This window comes from Onychomys torridus, chromosome X (genome assembly GCF_903995425.1).
Source record: "Onychomys torridus chromosome X, mOncTor1.1, whole genome shotgun sequence".
In the NCBI taxonomy this organism is placed as follows: Eukaryota; Metazoa; Chordata; class Mammalia; order Rodentia; family Cricetidae; genus Onychomys; species Onychomys torridus.
The window spans coordinates 5663769-5678431 of record NC_050466.1 but is presented as its reverse complement, the minus strand read 5'-3'; the positions used below and the strand labels follow the sequence as shown (position 1 = coordinate 5678431).

The 14663-nt window shown below is 51.0% G+C and overlaps 1 protein-coding gene across 12 annotated transcripts in view; it reads left to right on the top strand.

The window, feature by feature from the left end:
• Positions 1 to 14663, top strand: part of Bcor (BCL6 corepressor) — a 102598-nt gene that overhangs the window by 61114 nt on the left and 26821 nt on the right. The gene's annotated exons all lie outside the window — the stretch shown is intronic.

The window sequence follows — 14663 nt, the reverse complement described above, 5'->3', positions numbered from 1 at the left end:
GGAAAAAAAATTATTAAAAATGGACCGGGAGTCACACACACACACACACACACACACACACACACACAACACGAGGAAACAGCCCACCCCAGAAGGTGGTGGGTGGTGAGTAGACAGACGGGTATTTCTAGCCATCTGACACTTCCTGTGGCATTGGAAATGGACACCACCGGGAGAGATCGACCTGTACAAGGTGCTGGATTCGGTTTTACCAACAGAATCGCTTGTGTGGAAGGTATTTTAATTGCCGATCTCAGAGACGTTTGTATGTGGACACTTGGGAAATACTGGCTTCTCGGCCCTTCCCGCTCCATCCCGGACTTGTTACCTAGTCTGGGTTGCAGTGTTGGCTCTGGTGTTTATTTTGGGTTGGATTGTGTGTCTCGTAGAACTACGCGGAGGGGTGATGATTGATAATATGCCATCCAGGTTTAATCTGAGGCTGGCCTTCAGGGCTAGAGTGTACACCACGTACAGGGATTGCCTGCGGTGGTTAGGGGATCACGCGGGGCTCGGTCACCAGGCGTTGGGCGGGTAGGTCTGGACTGGGGCTCGATCAGCGCTGTCCTTTGAGACGCTGTCACCAGTAGGTGACTGAGAGTTAATTAGGAAGTGTTCTCTGGATCAATGGGCCGCACAGCTCATTAGCGATTCTCTCCAGCCCTTTGCCGGGCCGGCCTGGCCTCCGCCTCCCACACAGCCGGGGCCCCCGCGCTCCGGGCTGCGGAGAGTGCCGCTGGGAAGTGGGGAGGGGTGGTCAGTGAGGGACAGCTGGCGGGCCAATATAACTTCGCAGGGCGGCGCGTTGCGTGCGGCGCCGCGAGGTCCACACAGCCCGCTCTTTCTTCCTGCTCGCGGTCGCCTCCACTGTGTCTTTAACTCGCTTTAGCTGGCTTTGCTGCCTGGCTGCTCCTCCCCGCCTCCCTCGCCTATCTCTTGTTCTTTAAGCACGACGCCTGTGCTCCCCGCCCAGTTTGGGATTAGACAAGATAAAAATAGGACTGCCCAGCGCGCAGAGCTGTGACTGTGCCGGGGTAGCCGGGCTGGTGTGAACGCAGGGGTAGGGTCTGGGGAAGACTAGCAGGGCGCTCGGGGCGGCCAGATTCTTATTGGACCCTCACCCCCTAGCCCGCAGGCGCCGTCACGCTCGCTGGACTCCGTCCGCTGTGAACCGTGCGGGCCAGGGGGACCCGAACGGGGTCTCCGCGCTCTCGCGGGTGTTGTTGGTGTGCGGGTGATAGATCGGTCTAGACAGGCATGCAGACTCCCTCCCGGCTGAAGGACGGGGGAGGGGGCCGGCAGTGGAGATGGCAGCAGACTCCCGAGAGCGGCGAGCGAGCAAGCTAAAGCTAGCCTGCGGGGCCCAGCAAGCCGGGTAGAAGGCAGGTTGCGGGGGTTTCTCTTAACCCTTGAAGTGCGGTAAAGAGTTTGATGGGGGAAGAGTGTCGAGTCTAGTAGAAGTGACTGGAAGTCCAGTGGTCCGCAGGGGTGTGGGCCTTGAGGTCTAGACCTGCTACTGTTTTCCTTTCTCTTCTGTGCGTGCATCCGCAGATTCTTTCACAAATCGAATGCAGCTGCTAGACAGTAACTAGCCTTAACCCGGTACTCACACAAAATGGGCACCCTCACTTAAGGGTCTGAGTTTGAGAGCAGGCTATGAAAACGTGTTTCCTAGAGGAACTGGCCTGTGTAGGGAGACTCAAAGTGAGAGAAGGTAGTTGGGCAAAGGCTCTGACCCAGCCACGCTGCTGCCTATTAAAGGCCTTGAGCCTGAAATGCCAGGCCAGTGAGCACAGTATGTATGCATTGGAGGGAGAACACAGCATTCCTTGAGCTGTCCATATATAAACACTTCACCATGAACTTGTGAACAGTTATAATCAGACACGTACAAGGAGACGATCTAAATAGGGGATGGTCTGGACACTTTGAAAAAATCCATTTGTGTATCAAAGGTCTAAAATTTAATACAACTCAACATACATTAATTTAGTTCTTTACAGAGCTGGATATTGATGGGTGGATCCCTCTATAGATAATTAATTTATACCCTCCCCTCTTTTCCTCTTAAAGATTTGTGGTCTAAGGTTCCTCTATTTACATTTAAACATGCAGAGCCATGCTGGTCTGGCCAGGAAATGAACTGCGGCGTTACAGGGATAGCCAAAGAACCTAAGTAGTAGGGAGGAATACTCAGATTAAGATGTACCCCAGAACGATGTGTGCTGGGATAAATCTAGACACTTCGCTTCCTATGTCCTAATGGAACGAGAGGTAAAGAACTGACCAAGAGGAATGTAAAAGACTGTGCAAATGCAAAAATGTATAGTGATATTCTAAAAGAAAAACTATAGACGTTGTGAAGCTGGAAATTGGGGCAGAATTTCTGTGTTGGAAAGACCAAAAAAAAAAAAAAATCAATTTAAAGATGCGAAGATGGTCACTTGGAAAGAAGCACAAAAGGCATGTTTATGCATGCATACCTGTGCTTAGATCCAGGGCCAGTTACTAAGAGCAGCCCTTTGCCTTGAGGAAGACTTCTCACCTAGTGAGATTGATTGAAAGTACAAACGGGGGCCACTCCATTGACACAGTCTCAGGGCGATAATGTGTTTGGGCAGTAGAAAATGGTAAAGCAGCTCCCGAATTGGTGATGGCCCTTGCTGACCAGGTAGCAGGATTTCTAAAGAAGATGGGAGTTCTTGACCTTGGGTGGCTGGAAGGTGAAGGGGAAAGCAGTAGCTCTCTACTTTGTGGGGGGGGGGGGGGGGGGGAGAGAAAGATGTGCGACTGGTGAAATCTTGTTGACGAAGGTGGTGTTGGGCTTGAACTGAGAAAGAATCCAAAGAAGCGTGCCCCTGGGAGAAATAAAGGAGAGAGTGGTATGCTTTCATTATTTTTTTCCTCCCCGCTGGAGGAGAGCATGCCTGGGACGACCTGTGCTGGGTACATTAGCAGGCGCCTCAGTGACCCCAGAAGGGCATGTAAACCCCTGCTAGGGCTTAGTTTGCTTGGGGCACCGATTTGCCTCCCTCCCTCTTTGTTTAAGCGCAGTCAGGAATTCCAGTTTTTATTGGGAAGATCACACTTGGGTGGAGCCCAGGCCAGGCTGGGCAGGGCTGGGCTGTGCAGAAGGTCGGCAGCCTCCAAAAAGGCCTGAGTGTTGCCCCAGCCTTAACACAGTTCTCCAGAGCAACCAGCAGCCCTTAACAATGCCTCCCTAGTTTCCTGGAGGACTCTTCATCTAGACACCTAGCCAGGTAGGGTGAGGAATCCAGGCAGGGTGGGGAATGGAATGGCCATCCTCAAGGCTGCATCCCACTGCTTTTCTGAAAGGAGCTAGGAAGGTCCTTTGTTAGGGGTGTCCTGAGAGTCGCTGAAGAGTGTAAATGCAGGGTTTTTTTTTTTTTTTTTTTTGCCGAGGAGTCTCTTGGAACAGTCTTCATCCGGTCTAGTGGGGGCCTCTTCACAGACTTAGGAAGGCTTTGGCTGGCCACCGTCGGAGAAATTTGGTCGGTGTTGATGGCCAATGGGATTCCATCTTTTTGCCGAGAAGGCCTCCCTGCTGAGAGACTTGGGTGATAGAGCTGAGAAACCCAAAAGCTGTAGTGTAAGACCTCTCTGTCCACCTCTGTTGGTAACCCAGCCCCATTTATCTTGAGCTCTTGTCCCAAGATGTGCCCTGGCCACTTCCCCAACTGCTTCCCAAACTCCGAAGGGACATCTGATATTTTGTGGGGTAGTAGTCAATGGTGCTCTTATGGGGTTGTTTCTGAAGGTTCCCATTCTGGGCCCAAGCCCAATTCTGTGTTTTCTCAATCTGGATTCTTGTGGTATGTCCCCACTTGTTTTTTCCAGAGCCTGAGTATTGCTAGCCAGCACCCACAGGCTGGGCTCCCCATGATTAGACAAATGGAGAAGTCCACTCCGAGAAGATCCTGACAGCATAAAATATAATTTGTGATCTAAAAGACAGTTTCCAGTATAATCTCATTATGCACCACAGACTCCGGTGTTATTTTGTGGAAGGCGGACAATGATCAATTTACATTGACCCGGGGCTGGGCGAGCTTTTAGATGGTAATTGCCATATTGATTTGCATGCAAAAAGGAGACCTGCTAAAATTAAAGACCGGAAGCTAAATTAAACTAAATTTATTGTCTAGGTGCAAACCAGGGGAACTGTTGGAGGAGGGAGGTGAGTCGGGTTAGGTTGCCAGGGGCAGAGCAGGTAAGAGGCTCTCTCAGAGCTTGTGGGGTAGTTTACAACTTTTCCCTGATATCTTTGCCTTGTGATTTCAAAATGTGGAAAGGGAGTCGAGTTTAGGGGAAAAGTTATAAAAAGGTACAATTGCAGTGAAGGCCCTGGGTCTTTTAATGCTAACGGTAACTATAAGGCAGAAGGGAGGTTTATAGGGTTATAGGGGGGGTCTTCCTGCACCATTTCCGGCACTCCCACCTCCCATTTCTATTGTTCTGGCTCTGTCGGCCCTTTGCTGTGGTGCCAGGGACACCAAAATCTGAAGAGAGAAAGGAAGAAGTGTGTGTGGGGGGGCAGCCCTTTTCCCTCCCCGCCCTTCTCCTTCCCCTCCCCCTCTGGAGCGGTAGACCGTGTGGGTGTGAATGTGTTAGGGGCTAAGCACCCTCCACCTACACAAGGCCTGGTGGGTCCGCACCCACAGGACTATGGGCAGTTGTCTCACGCAGGAAGCTATGCTTGCAAGCCCTGCTGGATGGCAATTGCTCGGGAAGCCGCGGACTCCAGGTGGCCGATGATGGGGGTGAGGAATTCGAGTGGATTGTATTGGAGCGGGAGAAGGGGAGAAGGTGTCTGCAGGCCTGCCTAGTGCCAGGAACAAGGGGGTCGCCCCTAGAAGTTCCAGCATGCTAGGCCAGTTCTGAGCCGGGGTAGGCGGGAGCTGGAAAGTTTTTAAAAGAGCAAGCAAGCCACTTGCGGAGGGCTGGCTAAGGGCCAGGTCAGCTGGGCTGCCTGGCCACTGGGCTGGGGAACAGAGGGAGTGTGCAGGCCTTCTCCACCTAGACCCTCTTCCCCTTATTGTCACTGCCAGTCTGTTTCAGAGGCTCTCCTGGAGCACAGCTGCAGAAACCGGCCGCGTGACCAGGTGTCTAGTGCCCGAGCAAGTAGTCCTCACTAAGCAAAGGTGAACATTAAGTTCCAAAAGCAACTGAAAGCCTGGAGTAGGTCTAAAAATTAGGAGGAAGTGGGGAGACCATATCCTGGGAGGGAAGTTGGGAAAAGGAGTCTTCCAGCTTGCCTCGGTGGTTGGCTTTTGATAGGAACATTGGAAGGCCCAATAGCGCCTGATGTCTTGCAAGCCACTTGGCTGGTATTTTCTCTCCCACTTCATTATGGTTCCTAGGGTGTTTTGGGGAGCCTTATGGGAGGTAGATTGACATGGGTGCACCTCCGAAGGCCTTTTGCACTATCTAGATAATCTATTCCATTATGTGGCAAGTCAAGGGTGGAAATCTCAGCCATAGGACCAGTAGTCAGCATTTCCCCGAGAACAGAGAGGCCAGGCCACCTACTCATGCTTGCTACAGGCTGGCACCCTAAGGGACCTTGGGACCTTGTTGGAGCGTTGGCCCTCACACTGGAGCATCTCAATGTGAGAGATTTGTAGTATGTAGGGGGAAATTGTGAAAGCCTTTTCGGTAGCCTTAGAGATTGCCGTAATGTTTTGGGGAAATGGCACTGGGCTCGTACTGGATGAATTACATGAGGCTCATGCGCTGGCTCTTTACCTTGTGTTTGATACACAAGACCTAAAAATTACCAACTTATTTGAGGTGGAGACAGTATGTGAAAATGGGGGTTTCAGATGACACAATTAGACCAATAATTGTTGGCTCCTCTCCGCAACTCCAGGACTGAGTTTGACCATGGCCCGCCCATTTTTGCTAGCTGTGTGACCTTGGGGGCAAGTTATTTATGGCCTCTGAGCCTCAGTACATTTCTTCATTTGTATGACTGGGAATAATTATCTACCTTTAGGATCAAAGACAATGCTTGGCACATAGTAGGCCCAGAGGGTTAATAATTGCCCTGAATGACTGCTCATGTTTCTATAGGTTGCTCCTCAGTTCTCTATTGCCCCCAAGACCTGCTAGGCCAGCGTCCCAGGGCCATTCCTCTGGGTCAGCCTCTGGTGGGTTCCTCTTTCCTTTGTTAGAGCTCCTTATGCCTTTAAGGGATTCCATATGCACTGACTTGGGTTTTTCTCTCTCTAAGTGGGATCATTATATGGTTATGGTTAGGAATTGATTCCAGAACTGGTATCTAGGTGCTGTTTGGCAAGTTTTCCAGTCATTGTTTCAGGGGAGGGGTCTGGAGCTGCTGGAGAAGTCCTAGTTGGAAGAGGTGGACGGATGGCCTGCTGCGGAGGCCAGAGGTGCTGTGGTTTGATAGGGATTAAGTCCGGATGTTATGAAGGCTCGATGTGGTTTTCAATAAAGTCAGCCAGAGATTGCTTCTTTTATATCGATATGTATTTAAAAAATTACTGGTACGAGAAGAAAACCAGAGCTGTGTGGATCCAGGGCGGTAGTAAGCTACTGTGATCAGGTTTCCTCTTCAGCTCCCAGAGGGGAAGTCAGCTTTTGATTGAAGCTACACTTGGTTCTTGACTCTCAGGGGATGCCTGCTCTGAAACAGGAGGCCTCCCTCCCCCCTTCCCTTCTTTCCCTAAGAGCCTTTGTGCTGAAAGAGCTTCAGTAGGCGCGAACCCTGGTCCCTCTACAGAATGCCTTCCAGCCTTTGCTGACATGGTTTTTGTGAGCGGTGGGTTGTACCGGGCCAGCAGTTTTACCCTCTTTTTATTTAGCTCACTATTTTAGAGGTAGTGTGTGGACAGGATGCTCCTAACCGTGGAGGTGATGGCCACAGTGTGGAGCCCAGATCCCTGAAATCTGAAGGCTCCATAACCTTTGCCCTGGGGGCCCTTCAGGAGGAGGCGGAGGTGGGGATCTTGAGGACCCAAGATTGTTTTCTGGGATGTTTGTTTTCTCGAGCCCAAGAGGCTGAGGGTGGACACAGGCAGGAGTAGGTTCCAGCTTTGAGTCGGATTGAAAAACTTGCTTTAATTGGAGAAACTCCCGGGCATTTCACAGTTCTGTACAAATGCAAACTTGAAATAGCTCAAGACCTACGTCATTTAGGAAAGGATAAATGAAGTACAAAAATGTTCAAACTATGTAAATCCTTGGAGTTGTCTGCCCTCCCATAAACACATGACAAGCGCCAAGGCATTTCCAGTCAAAACACCCATGGACCCAGCAGCCTCCATCCTTTGTATTTATTATTTTATTAACAGCATTTTACACAGCATTTAACAAGCCCAGACTGCCCGCTTTTCCACAGTGACTAGGGTGGAAAGTGGGTGGGGGTGGGGAAAAGTGGTCTACAAACCCACTAGCTGGAGAGATCTCTCCAGATGGAGAGGCAGTTTATTTCTACTGTCAAAAAAAAAAAAAAAAAAAAGAAGAAGAAGAAGAAGCCAAAAGTAGTACTAAGGAGAAAGAGAGCTCCCTTTCCATCCAGGAGCCCGCTTAAGCTTCTCTAGTGTGTCGGCTCCCAGCTTCCACGTGGAAGGTAAAACAGGGTCGACCAGAGGCTACTCTGTCCCTTGGTTATTGGTGGTGCTCTTCAAAGAACAAGTATTTGTCTGTCGTTATTCCATATCCTGGTGGAAAGTTTCTAACGAAAAGTAATGCCTTTCTTAAGTCATAAAATGAGCCTTGTATGATTATTTAATTAAAATCTATTTAAGGACCGATTAGGCGTGTAATTTGCGCTAATAATGACGATTATGGAAATGTTCAACTTAACCAAAAATCATAAAGGAGACATTTTGATCAGTGGGGCGACCAGTAAGTATTCGATGCGTTGGGCAATTTCTGAAAGACCAGTGGCAGATCTCTGTGGGCCTGCACAGAGCGCAAACATGCCCAGCCTCTGTGACAACTTGGAGAGCTGCAGGCCTCCCTGTCACAGACCCAGCCTGGCCACTTGGCCCAGTGGCCTAGGAGTGGGAGCAGCCATCTCTTCCCATCCCACTTCCCCAGACTCTACCAGAGGCTCAAACTCTGGGAGAGGGCTGATAAACCACAGCGAAATCTCTGCGAAATGGCGGTGCTCTCGGGCTTTAACAAACTGCACCGAGAAACGCACGCTTCCTTAGCTGGCCTTGGCTAGAGCCTGGAGGGGTGGGGTGGGGGGAGAGCCAGGGTCCCTTGTTCCGGAGAAACCTGCCAGCTGCTGGGCTTGGTGCGAAGGCGAAGGCAGACACAATGCTGCTGTTGTTGGTTTGATCTCTAACTGTGGATTGTTAGTCTGGCTTTAACTATGTGGTAAGGGGGGAATGTGAAGGCTGTTTACAGCGAGTGCAAATAATGTGACAGCTGTTGGCGCGCGAGCAGGCACTGCGCCTCCTCAGCACTCACACAAAGCGCGCACTATGCAGGCCCCGTGGAGGAGCTGCAGAGGTGGCCACCACTTTGTGATGAGAGACCTCCCGTCACCAATCAATCCCTAGCGCACACCTGAAGGACTTCCCGAGGGTGGGGTGAGGGGGTGTAGAATGCTTTATATGTTGTGGTTTAGGGAACTTGTTAGGCCCAGGGGGCCTGGTGTGTCTGTGTCTGGAGGGGTTGGCCAAGATCCCTGGACCTAGGTCCTCAGCTGCTTGTGACAAGAGTTTGCAAGATTTAGGAAAACAAGCAGCAGCCCTAAGTAAGCTTGGTGGAAGGAATGCGTTATTAACTGAAGGCTTTCTGGGGACTCCGGAGGCTCTGAAGGCTGTTCCTCCTCTGCAGTGGCCCTATTCAGACAAGTTAGGCAGCTGCTGTGTACTGGGCACCGTTCCTCAGGCCGGCAATGCAAGTGTGTGGGTTCGGGATCCAGAGGGGTTTGCATTTCAGGGGAAGGGGTGCAGCTCGACTCACACTCACACATCTCAGAACACATCTCCTAACCTTCCCTTGTCAGAACACTTGGGCCTTCAGCTGCAGCCACAAAAGGAAGGCTCTGTGGGCACCAGGGTGGAAAGGAGGACAGCACTCCCTGCTGTCCTGGCAATGTGGAGGATGGTCAAGAACTTGGGGCTGCCTGTTAGGTGGCCTGGAGCAAGCTGAGAGTTAAGTGGCGCTCCTACACACACACACACACACACACGCGCACACGCACACGCACACACACACACACACACACACACACACACACACACACACACACACACGCGCGCGCGCACACCCCAGGACTTCAGGGCTGAAAGAAGCTTTCTAAACCCTGGCTGTCCACGGGAGATAGAGAATCTTTTCAGGTTGACTTAATTCTACATTCTCCCCTTCTGGGTGACTTTGGCCCTTGGGTGGACAACTGCAGGGTGGCTGAGTCTAGAAACTCCCCACCCTCTCCCCCAGGTAAAGTAAACATGCTGAGTTTTAATGTGGACTTCTACATATTTCCCTTGGGGAGCTGGGAGATGCTTCTGGAGTGATACATGAACTTCGGTGCCAGTTCTATAAATTGGTCTCTTTTTATGACGTGTGCCATTTTCTGTAGGAATGTTGCTTGCAAAACGAGTTTCGCCTTGGAGGAAAGGCGGAAAGATAAACAAGCCTGCAACGCCAAAACACTGGCAGTCTTTCCCTCCTTCCAGCTCTCTTAAAGCAGCCGGGCTGTATTTCCAGGATTAGACTCATGCTTGTAAGGAGGGACTCGCTTGGCTTTTTTTCCCCCCAAGCAAATGCAAATTAGAGAAAAATAATTTTCTTTCAACGATATGCAATGTATTAGTCACTTGTTACCATGCTCCAAGGCAGGCCTCATTTGCGTGTCTGCCAGCTCGCTCACATCTGCTCAGCGCTGTTGGGGCATTTTAACCTTGGCGGTGTCGTGTCTAGTCCCATGGATCAAGGAGGAGTAATTAAGCTCTGAACAGCCACAAAAATTCGTGGATCCCCATCTATATGGCTTTGTTACGGGGGTACTTTGAGTTCCAAGACTGAGCAGCAGACATGGAATTCCAATTGTTCCTTGTAAAGAAAGTGTATGTCCCGCTCTTAGCCCTCACTCCTAGCCTTCCCAGGACTTTCAGAAGGCTGCATGCAAATTTCCGGACCCTTGATTTTCCACATCTTAATTCCTTAAGAAGTTCTTTTGTGCTTACTAGGGGACTCCTTCCATGTAACTTGTTACTTTCTGTAGTGGGAAGTGACATTAAATGTGTTTCATTTCCACAGAGCTTTAGTGGAGGCATGTATACTACTATGGCCTTGATATGGGGCATTTATTTAGGATTCCTCTCCAGGTTGTATGGATTCCTTAGTGGGGACTGAACTCTGTTGGACTAGGCCAAGCTTGGGGTTGGAGCTTCCTAGGTTTTGCATGGGGGAACCTACCTCCTTTTTAAGGAACTCTCGTTTCCGACTTCACCCCACCTGCACTTTGGGTGGACATGTAGTTCACTGACTAGTTGGTGTGGCACAACCTGAAGGAAAGAGAAAGGAGAAGAAACCAGTCAGTCTCTGGCAAGCCCTGGAGAAGGGAGAGGGGAAGTCATCTCTGTCCTTAATTTGGGAGCAGCGCTAAATCTGATCCCAGGAGCTGGGGCTCTGCCTAGTGTAGATGATGTATCCAGCCCATTCTGGATAGACTCTCCAGATCAGCCCTATACAGGGCTCCACACCTGTCCCGTTTTACTGTAGGGGAAGGTCCAGAGGAGCAGCCCTCTAGTTTGAAGGTAGGAAGGGTTTGTAGTCCTGACTCTGTGGTGGGCCTGAGCATTTATTTCCCTTGAGGGCTCCAAGTCTGCCTGAAGGCACTCAAAAGTTAGCTTCTGTCTGAAATTTCGTGGTGAGGAGCAAAGGAGTGGTGGAGGCGCCAGCGAGAGGGACCCTGGAAGTCCTGTGAGAACACAGGGTCTTTGCAGGGGGAGGGGCTGCCTGCCCAAGGGAGAACGGCAGAGTTTCTGGAAGGCCTGAGGGGACTCCTGGCCAGTCCTGCTGGACCTTGGCAGAGAACTGTGAGGAAGGGCAGAGGGATTAGTGAGCTCCGAGCAGTACTGGGAAAGACAGTCCCTTTGTTGCAAACCTATCTCACCATGCTCGGCTGCCACCAAGGGCCAGGTTTCTTCCCACCCTAGTGGCTCTCTGCTGTGATCCAGAGCTTCGAGAAGAAGCTGGGGAGATCAGGTCTGTGCAAGCCTTGTCCCCTCTCCCCCTTCTGCTCCCTGACTTAGCCTGTTACTGATGTAAAAACTGGGGCTTGTGGGTGGTGACATCCTCAGAACAGAGCCAGTGCTTGTGGCTTGAAGTATGCACCTGGGCAGCCTGGACCACAGGTCCAATGCTAACATGGCTCAGGACCTTGGGAGCAATTTGAGGGTCCCCTACGCATCAGCTATATGGCACCTGGGAAAGCAGCCCAGGAGGACCCGCCCTGCATTGCACATCCGGGAAAGCATTTTCTTTTCATTTCCCACCCCCACATAGGCCCTCCCCCAACATTCTAAAATAGAAACTTCTTCCCCCTCCCTTCCTTGACACCCAGAGTGTGGTGCTGCTGTGACTCAGTCTGGGTTTGGAGCAACCCCAGGAAGGGCTGGCGCTAGCTTTAGGCTTGGGTGAAATCCACACCAGTCATTGTCATCCCCTCCCCCCAGCCTGGCCCCTCTGGATCTCCTTCCTCAGCACCGCACCAGCGATAAAGACCATGTAGCCATTCTGGGACTTAATATGAACAGTGTGTCTAGTGGAGTCAGACGCTGTTGGGGTTAACCATGGCCAGGTCCAGCTATTGCCAGTCAAAACTCAAGTCCATAGTGCAGCTGAAGCCTCTGAAAAACACGGTGCCAAATATTTACAGAGGGGGACCAAGGTTGGAGAGATTCGGCCACCTGCCCAGGGACACAGGGTGGGTGAGGGTGAGAGCTGGAGCTGTGATGACCGACCATAAGAGAACCATGGGAAGAGAGGCTTCTTTTCTCAAGAGGACCCTCCCTAGCACACTGAGCTGACACCGGGCTACTTATGTCCAACCCGCCTGCGGGATGGAGAAAAGCCTCCAAAGAAGGGACTCTGGCAGCATTTGAGTGGAAAGGTTTCGTCGCCTCTTCCTAGCCCCTGGTCCGGAGCGGTGCTTTCCTATTTTGGGTGCAGGGGCCCCAGTGGCAGTGGCCTGTCATAGTGGGCTGACAGTGGAGGGAACAGAAGGTTAAGAGCCTAGTGTTCTACCCTTCCCTTAGTCCACTCCCTGTGGTCTGCAGGGGAAATCTTAGATGCCCTTGAAGAAGAAAGTAAATTGGGCGGGGTGGTAAATGACTTTAATCCCAGCAAAGACAGATAAATCTTGAGTTCCATGCTAGCCAGAACAGTAAGACCTTGTCTTTGAAAAAAGGAAATTGTGTCCTTTTCCTCGATCTACAGTGTTGTCTTGGCAGGGATCAGCGAAATGGTGTTAAAAGGTACTACTTGAGGGTCACCTCTTGTCGCTTCATAAAGGAAAGCAATGCTCCTTCTCGGATGCCTAGAGGGACAGCATCTAATCTTGGTCCCTGTGACCCTCGTCTGCCAGTCAGGTCCTTCTCCACTGTGTTCAGGCCAAGCTTGGGTACTCTAGCCACAACCTTTGGCTCTAGAGCAAATGATTGCTCAAAGTCTGTCCAGGCGACTCCAGTTAAACACAGTACCAGGAGCTGCGACCACACACCATGTGTAACTGTGGCATGGTGGGTCCCCAAGACCTTTGTGTTCAGCAGGCAGATACTGCAGTTAGTAATCAACCTGTTCCGTAAGAATCAGACAGCCTTCCCTGCCTGGCTCTCTGAGTGAGCCATCATTTCTTGGCATTTCCTTTCTCGCCCTTGCTTTTCTCTCCACAACTGGTGATAGGGGTTAAAACACAGAGCCAAGGTAAAGCTAACAACTTGCCCTCGGAACAGGCTGGTGCTTGTAAAGTGTTATTTCATGAGTGACTTCACACATCTTGGCACTTGGAGAGGCATAGCCTGCATGTGGAAGAAGGGGCAAATGTGAACCTCTTCCTTATATATAGCAGCCAAGTGCCTTGAGGTCTTCTGTATTCTCTCTACCACATCCCACAGCCAAGGGTCAGCAAAGTCAGTTCTGAAGTACTTTGCCTCAGCAGTAGAAAGCAAAGCCCAGCCATTTTACTAACACTTTCTAGAAACTGAATGGGATGAGTTGAGTGTTGCTCTTTTCTACCTCTTGCTCTCTTTTTGGCTTTTCACCCATGAGTTTGAGTGATGGTAATCCCTGCCCCTCAATGGTTTAGTGGAAGCAGGATGCTTCTGCTGATTATGTTCCTGCCGCGGGCCTGAGCTGCCCTTGTTTGTCACCCTAGAGAAGGGCCTCCTGCCGGACGGGATCCCAGCCATTGGCCAGGCACCTGAAGAGTTAAAAGGCCTTAGCTTGTTGCAATGAAATTATGGCTGGCAGTGGCGCCACTGTTTGTTCAACAGACCTCCACTCTTAAACAGTTCACAAAAAGTTCACGGAACAGCTAAAGATTGTAAGCACACGAGTGTGCACAAGCACTAATGCACATGTGTGTAGAGTCCACAGTGCAGCTCCCCTTCGTTTAGCCCAGAGGAGACTGAGATGCACTCCAGGCCTTAACTCTAAGTCTGACCCTGTGTGTGACGGACGCCTCAGCCTGATGGCTGACGTTATTTATCTGTGACATTAGTATTGACAATCTTGAAGGACGAGCTCCAGAGAGGGGCGGAAGCCTCCGTTTTCTCGTCTATCCCAGTTGCCTCACAGTACGGGTGGCCGTTTCTGGAAAAGCGAAGGACTGAAGATACTCCTGGACTTCTGTGGGGAAGATGGCAGGCATTCCCTAGGTTGATTCTGTTCCTCCTTGAGGTTCACTGAGGTACTTTCCCCAAGGCGGACGGACCACTTAGGGGGAGGTATGTAGGAGGCAGCTGGGTTTCAAGGGAAGGTCGACTGAGGAACTGGAGCATGGAGTTTTGACTTTTCTTAGGCTGGCTCTTTTTCCTGGGTATTGGTTGTGGAGTTCCCATTTCCAATGGAATTTCTGCACTTGATCAGAGCTCCACCAAGGCATGGTGTGGTTTCTGTTGCAGACTGCTGTCCAGGACACCTGCACCAAGGAACGGTGCTCTGCTTGATGAGGCCACCCACAACATCTTCCTTTGGTTGTGAGAATAGGCAGCAGATCCTCAGGAAAGAGACATTCCATGGAATAGGTCTTGGATCTTTCTAGCACTGGTGGGGTGGCGTTCCCTGCTTGTTTTGTATATTTGGAGGATAGAAAACGGTGGGCAGCCCCCACAAAACCTTCTGCAACACCCTGGTCAGTTCCTCTATGCACTATGGCTAAGCCATTTGGAGTTCGTTCCCCTGTCTGGAGAAACAGACCCTTCCTAGGAAAGCAGCCTCGACAAAGTCCTTTTCCATGATGCCTTCACCGATTCTGACCTCTTCAGGGCCCTTCCTCCTCTTCCAGCTTCATTGTTGAGCTCTAACTGTGCGTGCTGTGTTGGTGCGTGGTGTTCTATGGTTGGGGGCCAGTGGGGGTTGCTGTTGGACAAAAGACCTAGTTAGGACAAAGAAAGGAGCCTAGCTGAGCTTTCCCTGCCCCCACCCCAGTCCCT